We start from the raw sequence: 14,482 nt of genomic DNA on the forward strand, positions 1-14,482 counted from the left end.
AGGGGTGCAATATAAAAAGAGGAATGAGAGAATAAGAATAATATCTTGGAAACTAAACAATATCCAATTTTTTTTAATTTTATCAAAAGAGGTGAAAAGAGGAATTGAACACATATACAGAAGATAGAACAAAAAAATCCAAGTGATAAAATAATAATTACAATAATAATAGAAAATTCTCTACAGCTCTTATGTGTCAATCACTGTTTTGAGCACTTTACATGTATTAATCCATTTTCTCTTCAAAACAATCTATAAGATGGACATTATTAATTTCCCATATGAGAAAAATGAGTCACAGAGAGCATATGTGACTTGTCCAAAGTAAAAACCTAGTAAATAGGGAAGCTGATTTAGAATGCAGGCAGTCTAGCTTCAGAGTAAATGCTTATATAAATACTGCACTGCCTCCTTAGAGAAAAGGAAATAAAAGGTAAAGAGCTATACAATAATTATAGGATCAATCCAAGAAGTCTGACAATTTCTAGCAAGAAAGAATGGAAAATTAGGAGAAATTAAACCAATAACTAGCATTTACCTCCAATTTTATATAGAAAAAGTACACCACTGACCTGTTAAATACAACATAATCTTATTTTTTTCGGGAAAGAGACAAAGAACTACAACAAATTATAAATGTATGTGTAGCAGCCCCAAAATTCAATACTTTCTTATAAAAGTAAACGAAGTACTTATGTCCTTTTTCTCCCCCTTACTTTGTAAGGCAACAAGATTTCTCATGGTGACCTTCCATTTCTGAAGGTCTCTGTTAATTTCTCTCCTACACCTTATAGGGAAGGTTTAAAATTTTTCTTTCCTCTTCATGCAGGCACTCTGCAACTGAGTTCATGCTTGAAAAAAGATAAAAAAACAGACTCACAGCATTAGCTGTAAAGTCAGGCTTGGGTAGAATAACCCCAACAATGGTAAAATGGAAATGCCATTGAAGAGTACAGCAAAGATAGTAACTAGGCACCAGGTGATTTAAAAGCCCTAGCTCTAGGACTTCCCTGGTGGTCCAGAGGTTAAGACTTCACCTTCCAATGCCGGGGGTACAGGTTCAATCCCTGGTAGGAGAGCTAAGATCCCACAGGCCTTGAGGCCAAAAAAACACAAAATACAACAGAAGCAATATTGTAAGAAATTCAATAAAGACTTTAAAAATTTTAAAAAATAATAAAAATAAAAGCCTTGGCTCTAGTGTTTCTATAATAGTACCAGTAATATAGTAATATCTCAATAAATACATAATTAATGAATGACTCTTTGTTACGATGTTAGAGATAATAAGAGCTTTTTTTTATACATAATTTGTTTAAAAATATTTCCTTTCTTACCTATCATAGACTGAGATATGTCCATGCTGCTCTGTAGGTGAAAAAAAAAAAAAAAAAACCCTTTAATAAAGACTCCCTCAAGAAATTTTAAGTGACAGTCTCTAAATGATTTGTCAAGTACAAATGGTGGTATTATATAATTATATATCTGTTATAATCCAGATCTTTGAAAAAATGGGAACAAATCAAACATTTAATAGGTGCCATATCCTATTGCTCTTTGTCTCTAGCCACATAAAACCAAATCAAGGTCCAGTTCTCAATTTTAATATGATAGTAGCCTGAGGACACCACCATTTACATGTCCACTTAATTTCTGGTTATTTAAAATATATAAATCATAGACACACTATAATTATTCTATAAAATATAAACTACAACTTTCTATTCAAAAGTTATTAATGCTCTCTTTGCTTTGTTGAAAACTGATTTATCATCCATCTATCTACATATTTATCTATACCTACCTATCTATTTTATTATTTTAGTTCAGTGAAGCTAAGACAGTATTACTAACTTTGGAATAGAAACTTGCAGTCTATTTCAAAGAATAGCTTCATGGACAATTTAATAGGAGAAAATACCATTTCCACAGAATGAACTGGGCTCTCCAAAGTTATAAGAACCTATGAAAACCATGGTATTCTAGCCACCACAACACCGTCCAAGGTCTTAACACAGACATACTTAAATTCTTACTCATATCTTATTAAATAGTATTCTCAACCTACTTAAAACAGTGGTCTTCATTTTCTTAATGTTTTTGTGCTCTCATCTTGATATGTGTATATAGCAGAAATACCTCTCTTTATTTTCTCAATAACAAATGGTAGAAAAAAAGAACCTTTAAAATAGAAATCTGGCTAGGATTCCACTAGATCAACAGGGTCCAAGAATGTTATCACTGTTCTTTTGACTATGCATTCAACCATGACCCACAGGATTTTATTGTCTTTGATGATGCAAAATATTGCAGTGTTGTGTGGTAGTGAGGAGGTGGGAGAAGGACGGTGTATAATGTTGGTCTTTCTTTCCTCCTTAATAGAGCACAGAGGTTTTCATACTTGGTTTATGTGAGAATCTTCATTTCTAAAGCTTTCTAGGTGATTCTGATGGTTAATGAGGCCTTAGAAAGAATGGAATAGAATATCGGATAAGAGCATGAACTTTGAAGTCACATAGATTTGCATTCAGAACTTGAATATTCCTTACCAGTCTGTGATTTTAGACAAGTTACCTAACCACTGTAAACCTCAAGAAGATAACACTTATCTTGTAGTATTATTTGAGGAGAAACTGAATTAATATATGTACATCTACATGGTCTATTGTCTAACAATAATGACCAATCTAGAAATGGAGACTATTTGTGAATTCAAACAACAAAACCTAGAAAGTACAGAAAAAAATAACATGTTAAGTCTTTTGATATATACAGCCCTGCTGCTGCTGCTGCTGCTGCTAAGTCGCTTCAGTCGTGTCCGACTCTGTGCGACCCCATAGACCGCAGCCCACCAGGCTCCCCCGTCCCTGGGATTCTCCAGGCAAGAGCACTGGAGTGGGTTGCCATTTCCTTCTCCAATGCATGAAAGTGAAAAGCGAAAGTGAAGTCGCTCAGTCGTGTCCGACCCTCAGCGACCCCATGGGCTGCAGCCTACCAGGCTCCTCCGTCCATGGGATTTTCCAGGCAAGAGTGCTGGAGTGGGGTGCTAGATGACAGTAATGCTTCCCCACTGCCCCACCCTGGCTTTATTTCCACCCCCAACACACATACAGCCTCTCAATGGCTGCAAAGATAACTTTTCAGCATGAGGGAAACTCTAGCAATGTTGATTTAGAACTTCACTGGGGCACTTCAGTATCTTACACCATAAGCCTTGGTGCAAGTCAAACATTACTCTTTTCAAAGAGAAAGATTCATTTCTATTATCTCAGAGATGTCACATATCATGAGAGTAACCCAGAAAAGAAATTGATCTTGGGAAATGCAATTTCAGCAGAAAAATCTGGACCAGGAAGACTGTGGCAAGGTCCTAAAATGTGCCTGGCTCTCAGGGAATCATTATCACATAAAGCAAATGCTGATAATCTGCTTTATTTATAAAAGACTGACCAGGATGAAATTGTCAAGCAAGTGACACCTGTTGCTCACCACCAGGAGCAGCAGTCTCAGGATGTCAACTCACTGCATGGTGTGTAGGTGTCAGGGTCATCAAGAGACAAGAATGACATAGGCACTGGATGGAAAAATGCTTCACTTACACAGAGAAGAGCCATAGCAAGATCAACTTCAATAGTGAGTGTTGGTCCCCCCTGGTCAGTGGGTATAACCCCGCAGCCAAAGATAGAAGGTTTACACAAGCTCCTTTTGTCTTGAAAAGGAAGGATGCTGTCCCTCCCCTTAAAAGATATAGCAGTGGGCTGGCTAGGCACCATATGCCACAGGTGCTTAAGGATAACAAATAAGTTCATATGAAGCCTGAAATAGAAAATGGGGAAAAATATTCCCAAATAAATAGATATGTCCAGCTTACGGTTAAGAATTCTTTATCTCCTTGCAAAGAAATATTCCAGGCCAAAGGCGTGAATATTCATATGTGACTGCACAGGTCAAAAGACTACACAAAAGTAACTGTCTTTCCCAATAGGAATGTATCTGTAAATTTCCTATATATACACTTACCAAGTACTCAACTCAGATGCTTACTCTTTTATGGTAATAAACTGAATACTGTAAAGCTTTGACTAGGCAGAAAGACTTTAAAATGTACTATACTTAACTAAGGATTGAGATAACATGACTCTTCCATGGTTGAAAAACTTTCCATGTCTTCCTGATCCTAAACTCTTCTGCTCTTGTCTCAAAGAAAGAGGGGAAAAAAAAAAAAAAAAAAGATCTTTCTTGAAAAAGCTAACCTCTTCCCCAGAGCTCATTATCTCATCCTAAAAGTATATTCTCTGATAACTCATATCATCAGCTGTCCATTTTTCTCTCCTCTATCTTCAATTTTCACATTCCATGCAAGCTTGCTCTCTACATACAAGCACTTTGAAGCAGATCAAGTCTATTCCCCTAACAAAAAGCAATTCCCTTAACTTCACTTCCCTTTATTTCTCTCTTTCTAGTTATCCTTCTTTCAGAGCAGCTGTCTCTAGCTATCCTTCAAAACCATTTTACTGACATCTTGATGCCACACCAATGAAACAACCATCTCAAAGATTAGTAATATCCGTTAATAATAATAGTCTTCTGTGGTTTCTTCTTCCATCTGTCTCCTCTTTAAGCTCTGTGGCACCCGTATCTCCGGTTTCTCCTTCTAATTTAAATTTTTCATCAATCTCTTTAACTGGATCCTTTTAAACCTATTTACATTCTTTAAGCATCTCTCACAAAATGATTTTGTTTTGTTTTGTTTTTTTTTCCACAAAATGATTTGGGTGTTAAAAAATTAAGTATCTCTAAAAATTCTATTATTGCTTGGTTCTGTGTTCTGCTTGGGATTCCCAGGTGGCTCAATAGTAAAACATCTGACTACAATGCAGGAGCACAAGAGACTTGGATTCAATCCCTGTGTTGGGAAGATCCCCTGGAGGAGAAAATGGCAACCCACTCCAGTATTCTTGCCTGGAGAGAGGAACCTGGCAGGCTATAGTTCACTGGGTCACAAAGAATCGGACATGACTGAGCTTGCATGCACGTGTTCTGCTTGGCCCATATTCTCTGTCTCATAACATGACCTACTTCTATAATTTTAATAACTCTATCTCCAACTCCAATCTTACCCCTGAATTCCACAATTTAATTTCCAAGTAATTGCTCTGTAACTCCTCATGATTGGCTAAAAAAAATCACACCATGTCCAATCCAGTATCACTTTTCTCTACTCCTTTACCTGCTCCCAAGGCTATGGTTTTTCCAGTAGTCATGTATGGATGTGAGAGTTGGACTGTGAAGAAAGCTGAGTGCTGAAGAATTGATGCTTTTGAACTGTGGTGTTGGAGAAGACTCTTGAGAGTTCCTTGGACTGCAAGGAGATCCAACCAGTCCATTCTGAAGGAGATCAGCCCTGGGATTTCTTTGGAAGGAATGATGCTAAAGCTGAAACTCCAGTACTTTGGCCACCTCATGTGAAGAGTTGATTCACTGGAAAAGACTATGATGCTGGGAGGGATTGGGGGCAGGAGGAGAAGGGGACGACAGAGGATGAGATGGCTGAATGGCATCACCGACTCGATGGACATGAGTTTGAGTCAACTCCAGGAGTTGGTGATGGACTGGGAGGCCTGGCATGCTGCAATTCATGGGGTCACAAAGAGTCAGACATGACTGAGTGACTGAACCGAGCTGAACTGTGTTCCTTAGATCAGGCCAATAGCATCATCCTGTGCTAAGTCGCTTCAGTTATATCTGACTGTCTGCCCCCCTATGGACTGTACTCTACCAGGCTCTTCTGTCCATGGGATTTTCCAGGCAAGAATACTGGAGTGGGTTGCCATTTTCTTCTCCAGGGGATCTTCCCAACCCAGGGATCAAACCCACATCTCTTATGCCTCCTGTATTGGCAGGTGGGTTCTTTACCACTAGAGCCACCTCGGAAGCTTCACCATCATCCTAGTTACTCTAGTAAAAGAGACTCAAAATCAACTTCTCCCTCAGCCATAAAGTATTATTTACTTTATTTTCAAAATAACTGATATTTATCTTCTACTCTAACCCAATGGAATTGTGTTAATAGAGGTATAGACATATATAGGAAATCCAGAAGTCCCCACACACCTTAGAGAAGGGTTACAGAACTCCTGAAGAAGGCAAAGCTGTGGGGTCTGGATAAGAAGATGCATAGGACAGAGACTTCATGACTGGAAATGTTGACAAGTAACACCTCAGCAGGCACCATCCAAGGCTCACTAGTGCCTGGGCATGATAAGGAGAATTTTCGTTAAGATGTCAAAGAAGACTCAGAAGACAGAATGGGGAGTTGCATTTTCTTCCCCATACTATAAGAATCCATACACTTTCCTGAGCCTTCAGACACTGTCCTAAGAAGGAAGAGAAGAAAAAGACAACTCTTGAAACAGAAGATATATACTGACAGGCAAGCTTCATATTGAATTGGCTTGAAATTTACAAGCATTTAGATAGCCTTTGACCAAGTTCAAGTTTCCTATCAGCAGGCGTGGGAGCTTGAGATCAAATGGATTCATAAAATCAGGGCAATTTCAATTCTTTGAAAATGTCATGTTGGATAGATTTTTACTCTATTCCATGGGTATTCTCTGTGATCTGGCCCCAACTTTTCTTTATACCTTTAAGATAATATTTCCCTTCATGTGTTTTTTAGGTTTCACTATGAAATTTCACTCCTCCAGTGACTTTACCCATGGTGTTCACTCAACCTCAAATGCTCTCTCTACTTCCTTCACCCACGAAAATATGACTTATGCTTCAAAACTCAGCTTGCTTATCAGTTCTTACACAGAGCCTTCCCGGTTGCCCCAGGCCTGGCCCCAATTGTGAGTAATTGCTCCTACTTCTACCATCCCAACCATATTCTGAATCTCTCTCTGACTGAAAAAATTCTGCAAGATTCTGCTGAACTCACTGAAGCTCCTCTGCTTTAACATGCTTAGTAATATTTCATTAAATATTGAAGCTCATAAAAGGTCTTAAATTATCATTATCAATATCAATGATCACAAACAAGGCAGTAGCTCTTGAAGATGTGGAAGGTTCAGTTCACTTCAGTTGCTCAGTCATGTCCGACCCTTTGCGACCCCATGAATAGCAGCACGCCAGGCCTCCCTGTCCATCACCAATTCCCGGAGTCCACCCAAACCCATGTCCATCGAGTCGGTGATGCCATCCAGCCATCTCATCCTCTGTCGTCCCCTTCTCCTCCTGCCCCCAATCCCTCCCAGCATCAGAGTCTTTTCCAATGAGTCAACTGGTCAGGAAGCAACAGTTAGAACTGGACATGGAACAACAGACTGGTTCCAAATAGGAAAAGGAGTTCGTCAAGGCTGTATATTGTCACCCTGTTTATTTAACTTATATGCAGAGTGCATCATGAGAAATGCTGGACTGGAAGAAACACAAACTGGAATCAAGATTGCTGGGAGAAATATCAATAACCTCAGATATGCAGATGACACCACCCTTATGGCAGAAAGTGAAGAGGAACTAAAAAGCCTCTTGATGAAAGTGAAAGTGGAAAGTGAAAAAGTTGGCTTAAAGCTCAACATTCAGAAAACGAAGATTATGGCATCCGGTCCCACCACTTCATGGGAAATAGATGGGGAAACAGTGGAAACAGTGTCAGACTTTATTTTTCTGGGCTCCAAAATCACTACAGATGGTGACCGCAGCCATGAAATTAAAAGATGCTTACTCCTTGGAAGGAAAGTTATGGCCAACCTAGATAGCATATTCAAAAACAGAGACATTACTTTGCCAACAAAGGTAGCTAGAATAATGGTTATTTATTTGTGGATCTATAATCTTGTTTAGTAAGATAGCATAATCAGCTAAATCCTCAAAATTGGGTATCATAGTGCTAAATAAAAAATTATTCATGACACTTGTTAAAAATGGTAAGGCAGATTTTTATTGGTGAGGGGTGCTACTATGATGGGGTTTTTACAGCAGAGGAGAGAGATTGAGATCAACTCCTACAAGGGCAAGTAGGAATTGATAGACAAAGAGTAGTGGAGGGGGGAGTCAGTGGATGGAAAATTAATGAGAGGAAACCTCTGAGGTAGGAGGATTTTGGTTCAACTGACAAGAAAAGATTTTTGTTGAAGGTTGACCAGTATGATAACATATTGAGGGTGGGAGAATGAGGAATTTGCTCTGTCAAGCTTGGGTGAATTTCATTAAACTGACCCAGCAGGATTTTTCCTAATACTGAAATAAATAGGCCAAGGACAAAGTTCAAAGGTGAGGCTTTGTCATAAAGAGGCCTCAGAGGAGCCTACTTAAAGTTTGTTCAAAGGATACAGTCTTTGTCTGTAGCCAAGCCAAGAAAGACAGCCTGCATTATACTCTGGGTCCAGAGAGCCTATGGCCCAGGAAGAAAGTTACAATAGCTTCTGCATTTCTTTCTTAAAATCAACAATCTCTGGAACCTGCCAGGGCAGAATTAGGCAAGGATTAGAAAAACAGACATATGTAATCAGCACAGTTGTGCAATATTTGACAAACCTAGTTCTAAAATAAATCCACAAAATTGTTCTTTATTTTTGTATACTTGTGGTTAGCATAGTAGTTGTCTATCAACTGTATGTAGCTTCCCATATCTGTCTCTAATTTTATGAAGCCAAAATCATTCTTCTGAAAACATGAACTTAGTCCTGATTGCTTCTTCATGTATTTTCTTTTTTAAGTGAACCTTGGGTCAAAGATGGAAGTCAGTTTTTTCTTAGAGAACCATTTAGGAAATATAATGCTGCTAAATTTCTGCAACAAAAAAAAGGGAGTTGTCAGTTCACTAAAGTCACACTTTAAAGCTTATAAAATGCAAAACAACTGTGTATCTCCTCTACTCCCACCACCCTACCACCAACAGACTCTCAATGGAGATTATAAATGTAAATTTCGCCAGTTGCTATCTCCCTTAGAGATTAATCCTCATCTGTAAAACTTGTTAAATGAATCTGTGAATGTAACTGGGGAATCACTCTGGGGAAATAATAAACTGTGCACACAATTCTAGAATGTAAGTATTCATTCAGTAAACATTTATTGAAGGTTTACAGTGTGCCAGACACTGCTCTAAGTAACATGGACACATAGGCAAAAGGCATAATGTCTCCCCTCAAGGAACATGTTGTTTAGTGTCTGGGACAGGGTTGGGGACAGGCAAACAAACAGTTAAAATGCAATGCAATTAGCTTTAAAATCAAACCATTCACCGTGGAGGAATCCTACTTCAGTCTTGGGAATGAGATAATATTGTATAGTTTTAAGAACTTTTCAGAAAAATACATCTGGGTTCAAATCTCAGCTCTATCTAACGTTGTCTAACATTGTGTTTTTAGGCAAATTTTCCATCATTCTAAGCCTCAGTTTCCGTATCTGTGAAATGGAGGTAATAACAATTCCAGATTTACTAATGTGTACTCTTGATGCTAGAGGAAAACACAGTAAGTGTTCAAATAATGTTAGACAATATTACCATATTATTAAACTGGAAAGTGGAGAGTGAAAAAGTTGGCTTAAAGCTCAACATTCAGAAAAGGAAGATCATGGCATCTGGTCCCATCACTTCATGGGAAATAGATGGGGAGACAGTGGAAAGAACGTGAGACTTTATTTTTTTGGGCTCCAAAATCACTGCAGATGGTGACTGCAGCCATGAAATTAAAAGATGCTTACTCCTTGGAAGAAAAGTTATGACCAACCTAGATAGCATATTCAAAAGCAGAGACATTACTTTGCCAACAAAGGTTCGTCTAGTCAAGGCTATGGTTTTTCCAGTGGTCATGTATGGATGTGAGAGTTGGACTGTGAAGAAAGCTGAGCCCTGAAGAATTGATGCTTTTGAACTGTGGTGTTGGAGAAGACTCTTGCGAGTCCCTTGGACTGCAAGGAGATCCAACCAGTCCATTCTGAAGGAGATCAGCCCTGGGATTTCTTTGGAAGGAATGATGCTAAAGCTGAAACTCCAGTACTTTGGCCACCTCATGCGAAGAGTTGACTCATTGGAAAAGCTCTGATGCTGGGAGGGATTAGGGGCAGGAGGAGAAGGGGACAACAGAGGATGAGATGGCTGGATGGCATCACTGACTCGATGGACGTGAGTCTGAGTGAACTCGGGGAGTTGGTGATGGACAGGGAGGCCTGCCATGCTGTGATTCATGGGGTCACAAAGAGTCAGACATGACTGATCGACTGAACTGAACTGAGGCTTTTCAGAGGAGGTAGCACTAACTGAGTGGAGCAAGATTTATCAACCTCATCACTTTTGGTCTTTTAGGCCAAATAATTCTGTGTTGTGGGGGGCTGATTTATGCTTTGAAAAATGTTTAGCAGCATCCATGGATTCTCTCTACCCACTCCTCCAGTAACAACCCCACTTCCAAGTTGCAACAACCCATGGACTCTAGACCATGGTGTTCTCCAGGCAAGAATACTGGAGGGGGTAGCCATTCCCTTCTCCAGGGGATCTTCCCAAGCCAGGGATCAACCCCAGGTCTCCCGCATTGCAGGCAAATTCCTTACCAGCTGAGCCACAAGGGAAGCCCACAAACTGTCTCCAGACATGGCCAAACATGTCCTGGAGGCAAATAGCACACATGTTTGATAACCACACAGATAGAATATTGTGATAATGAAACTATTACAAAAACAACACTGACACTGTTTATGATAATGGATTTTAAGGAGGTAAAACTGGAAGAAGAAAGGCAAGTTATGAAGAAACATTCTGATTTCTTTTTTCCTCATCTCTTCATCAGCAACTTCTGTCAGCTCCAACTCTAAAATATATCTGAAATCTATTTCTTACCATTCCAGTTTCTATCATTCTAGTCATCTTTCACCTGGACACCTGCATTAGTTTCCTATCCAATCTCCCCACATCTATACTTTCTCCTCTATACTAGCCTGTCCCCTACACAGAAACAAAAATATATATCAGATCACAATAATTCCTTGATTTGTATTTCCATTAAACCTAGACTAGAAATACAAGCTCAGTAGCACAGCCCAAAACGGCCTATGTGATCTTATCTGGGCTTCTCTCTAACTTCATCTTCTCTCCCTTTTCTCTACTAAGCTTCTGTCACAGTGACCCTTTTGTTCTACATGGAAATCACTAATGTCATTCTTCATTCAGGGTTACACTTGTTTCTTTCAAGAGAGTTCTTCCTCCATTCACTTGACTGGTTCCTTGTCATCATTCAGATTTCCATTCAAATTACATTTCCTAGTATGTGTCCCACCTGGCAACTCTGTCTGAAATATGCACACACATGCTCACCCAATCCTGATTCTCTTGCATTACTTTCTTAATTTGAGTATATGCTAAGTTGCTTCAGTCATGTGCAACTCTTTGCAACTGTATGGACTGTAGCCCATCAGGCGGCTCTGTCCATGTGATTCTCAAGGCAAGAATACTGGAGTGTGCTGTCATTCCATTTTCCAGGGGATTGTCCCAACCCAAGGATTGAACCCCCATCTCCTGTGTCTCCTGCATTAGCAAGGTAATTCTTTACCACTGAGCCACTGGGGAAGCCCCCACTTTCTTAATAATACTTGTCAAAAATTGTGTTCTTTACTCACTTGTTTATTGTCTTCCAGTAGAAAGTAAGTCTGATGAGAATGGGGATTAGTCTGTTTATTATTATACTGCCAGCACTTAAAAACAGTGTCTGGCACATAGTAGGCTGTCAGTAAACATTTTTTGAATAAGTATCTTCATAATATAGGAGTGAAATGATGTGGGGCAGAACTAAGGCAGTGAAAATGGGAAAAGAAAAGGAAACTATATTAATATGGTAGAAGAAACAGGAAATCTGGTGAGTAATCAGTTAAAAGGTATACTAATAGACAAGAATTAGGGGTAACTTCTAGATTTTTGTATTCAGCAAATAGATGAATGGTAGCAGATAATAAGAAAGTGAACATGTGATGATGAAAATGTTTGGAGGGAAAGTTTGAAGATATTGAGTCAGTATACTTAGTCCAGTCATATAGACATTATGATAGGTAATTTTGAAGACCAAGTGACATTTTCACAATGAAAGGAGACATGTGGGAATCATCCACTTTCTGTGATAGGTGAAGCCATAGTAACTGATGAGATCACCCAAAGAAAGTGAGCAGAGTAAAAGAAGAAAATTTAAGTCTATAGTCAACCTAGACAGCATATTAAAAAGCAGAGACATTACTTTGCCAACAAAGATCAATCTTGTCAAAGCTATGGTTTTTCCAGTAGTCATGTATGGATGTAGGAGTTGGTCTATAAAGAAAGCTAAGCACCGAAAAAATGATGTTTTTGAACTGTGGTGTTGGAGAAGACTCTTGAGAGTCCCTTGGACTGCAAGGAGATCCAACCAGTCCATCCTGAAGGAAATCAGTCCTGAATATTCTCTGGAAGAACTGATACTGAAGCTGAAACTCCAATTCTTTGGCCACCTGATCAAAGAGCTGACTCATTAGAGAAGACCCTGATGCTGGGAAAGATTGATTTCAGGAGAACAGGACAACAGAACATGAGATGATTGGATGCCATTACCAACTCAATGAACATCGGTTTGAGCAGCCTCCGGGAACTGGTGATTTACAGGGAAGCCTGGAGTGCTGCAGTCCATGGGTTCTCAAAGAGTTTGACACGACTGAGTGACTGAAGTGAACTGAAGAGCTTTACATTATGTAGATCAGTGGTAAATGGGGTAGAAAGTTCTGAGAGATCCAAAGGCCTGGCTACTAAGACTAGAAGAAACAAAAGAAGTAATCAGAGCTGACATTTATTGATCTCTGACACTTACTGAGTCATATATATTTTCTCTGTGGTATAGGAGACATGGTCATCAGCTAGAAAGGAGGTAGTTGAGGACAGTGGTGAAAATGTGAAACACCTTTGGTGGAAGATAGGGACAAATTTCTTCCATGTATCAAAGACATAGAAGAGGGATATTATGCTAACCCCTTTGCTTATTTGCTCTTTAAAACCATCTGGAGACATAAACAGAAAGTGGACAAGTCAGTTAAACTCTTCTGAGTCTTAGATGTCCTTCTCTGTAAAATGAAGGGTTTAGACTTGCTGGCTTAACTCTAAGGTTTTTCACAGATCTGCCATTCTATGACTTTGTTCTGTTGTCTCTAAACCAGAGGTCTTTATAAGACAGAGGACTTGATCATGTTTTGCTTCAATTGTGAGACACACTGGGACAGCATCAAACCCATAGTGAAGAGGAAGGAGCAGGAAACAGACTATAAGGCTTTGTGAGGAAATAGAGGTTGGAGTGAGGAGTATGTTAAAGCTACTACACAAAAGGGGCAAAGCAATCTTGGGTGTAACCTGTATTAATGATACCTAGGAATTATTTGATATCATGATTGTGGTATGGCAGCAGTAATTTCAAAGTAGTGGTGATTTTTAGAATCAGGTGGGTTTACTTACCATAGTTCTGAGTTTAGAATATGATATACTAGTCTGGGAACACTAAATGCTAGACACAGTCCATAAAAGGAAAGTGAAAGTGAAAGTCACTCAGTCATGTCTGACTCTTTGCAACCCCGTGGACTATGGAATTCTCCAGGCCAGAATACTGGAGTGGGTAGCCTTTTCCTTCTCCAGGAGATATTCCCAACCCAGGGATCAAACCCAGGTCTTCCGCATTGCAGGCAGATTCTTTACCAGCTGAGCCACCAGGAAAGCCCAAGAATACTGGAGTGGGTAGCCTATCCCTTCTCCAGGGGATCTTCCCGACCCAGGAATTGAACTGGGGTCTCCTGCATTGCAGGCCAATTCTTTACCAATTGAGCTATCAGGGAAGGCCACCTAAAAGGAAGGGGTCAGCCAAAGAGACAATGATTAACAATAGGACTCTAATCTAAAAAGAGAAATTGCAGATCAAATGAGAGAACCAAGGCAGTATCCAAGATTTCACAAATCTGCTCAGTGGGCAGGTAGAGGCTCAGGTTTTCTTACACAAGCTCTACCAGATTTTAAGCTGCAAGACCAATTCCATTCCCCACTTGTTAAGGACATAAAATTCCCATGGTACAGCCAGTCTTAGTGAGGACATCCTCATCTTTGTATTTAAGAAATACCTCTATATTATCCAGTCTCTGTCTCCAGTTTTATTCTCTCTTACTTCCCAGAGTGAACTCCTTGCTGCATTCAGGCAGATGTATTCACTGGTCGTTGAGTGCTTACACCTCTGTCTGCATAATTGCTCATATAATTATATCTGGAATGCTCTCCATCATCTTTTCCATCTATCTGAAGTCCACTCATCCTTCAAGGCCCAATTCAATGCCATCTATATCTTTTATTATTCACCATCTGATGTCATTCCATATATCTAAACTCTTATAGTAATTACTGCCTTCACCAAATTGTTATTTAAAAGAGGATTTCACCTTGAAACTATTATTTCTATCTGGTTCACTTCACTGTGTGAACCTTACTGCTATG

At 39.4% G+C, this 14,482-nt stretch overlaps 1 long non-coding RNA gene across 3 annotated transcripts in view; it reads right to left on the reverse strand.

The window, feature by feature from the left end:
- LOC123331783 overlaps positions 1-14,482 on the reverse strand; it is a 410,805-nt gene that overhangs the window by 374,086 nt on the left and 22,237 nt on the right. The window contains exon 3 of one of the 3 annotated variants that reach the window (XR_006548558.2): positions 8,480-8,793. The exons of the other annotated variants lie outside the window; for them this stretch is intronic. This is a non-coding gene — a long non-coding RNA (uncharacterized LOC123331783). Of the gene's footprint in view, positions 1-8,479; positions 8,794-14,482 lie in introns of those variants that run through there. 3 annotated transcript variants of the gene reach the window in all.

Source organism: Bubalus bubalis, chromosome X, assembly GCF_019923935.1.
Source record: "Bubalus bubalis isolate 160015118507 breed Murrah chromosome X, NDDB_SH_1, whole genome shotgun sequence".
NCBI classification, from domain to species: domain Eukaryota; kingdom Metazoa; phylum Chordata; class Mammalia; order Artiodactyla; family Bovidae; genus Bubalus; species Bubalus bubalis.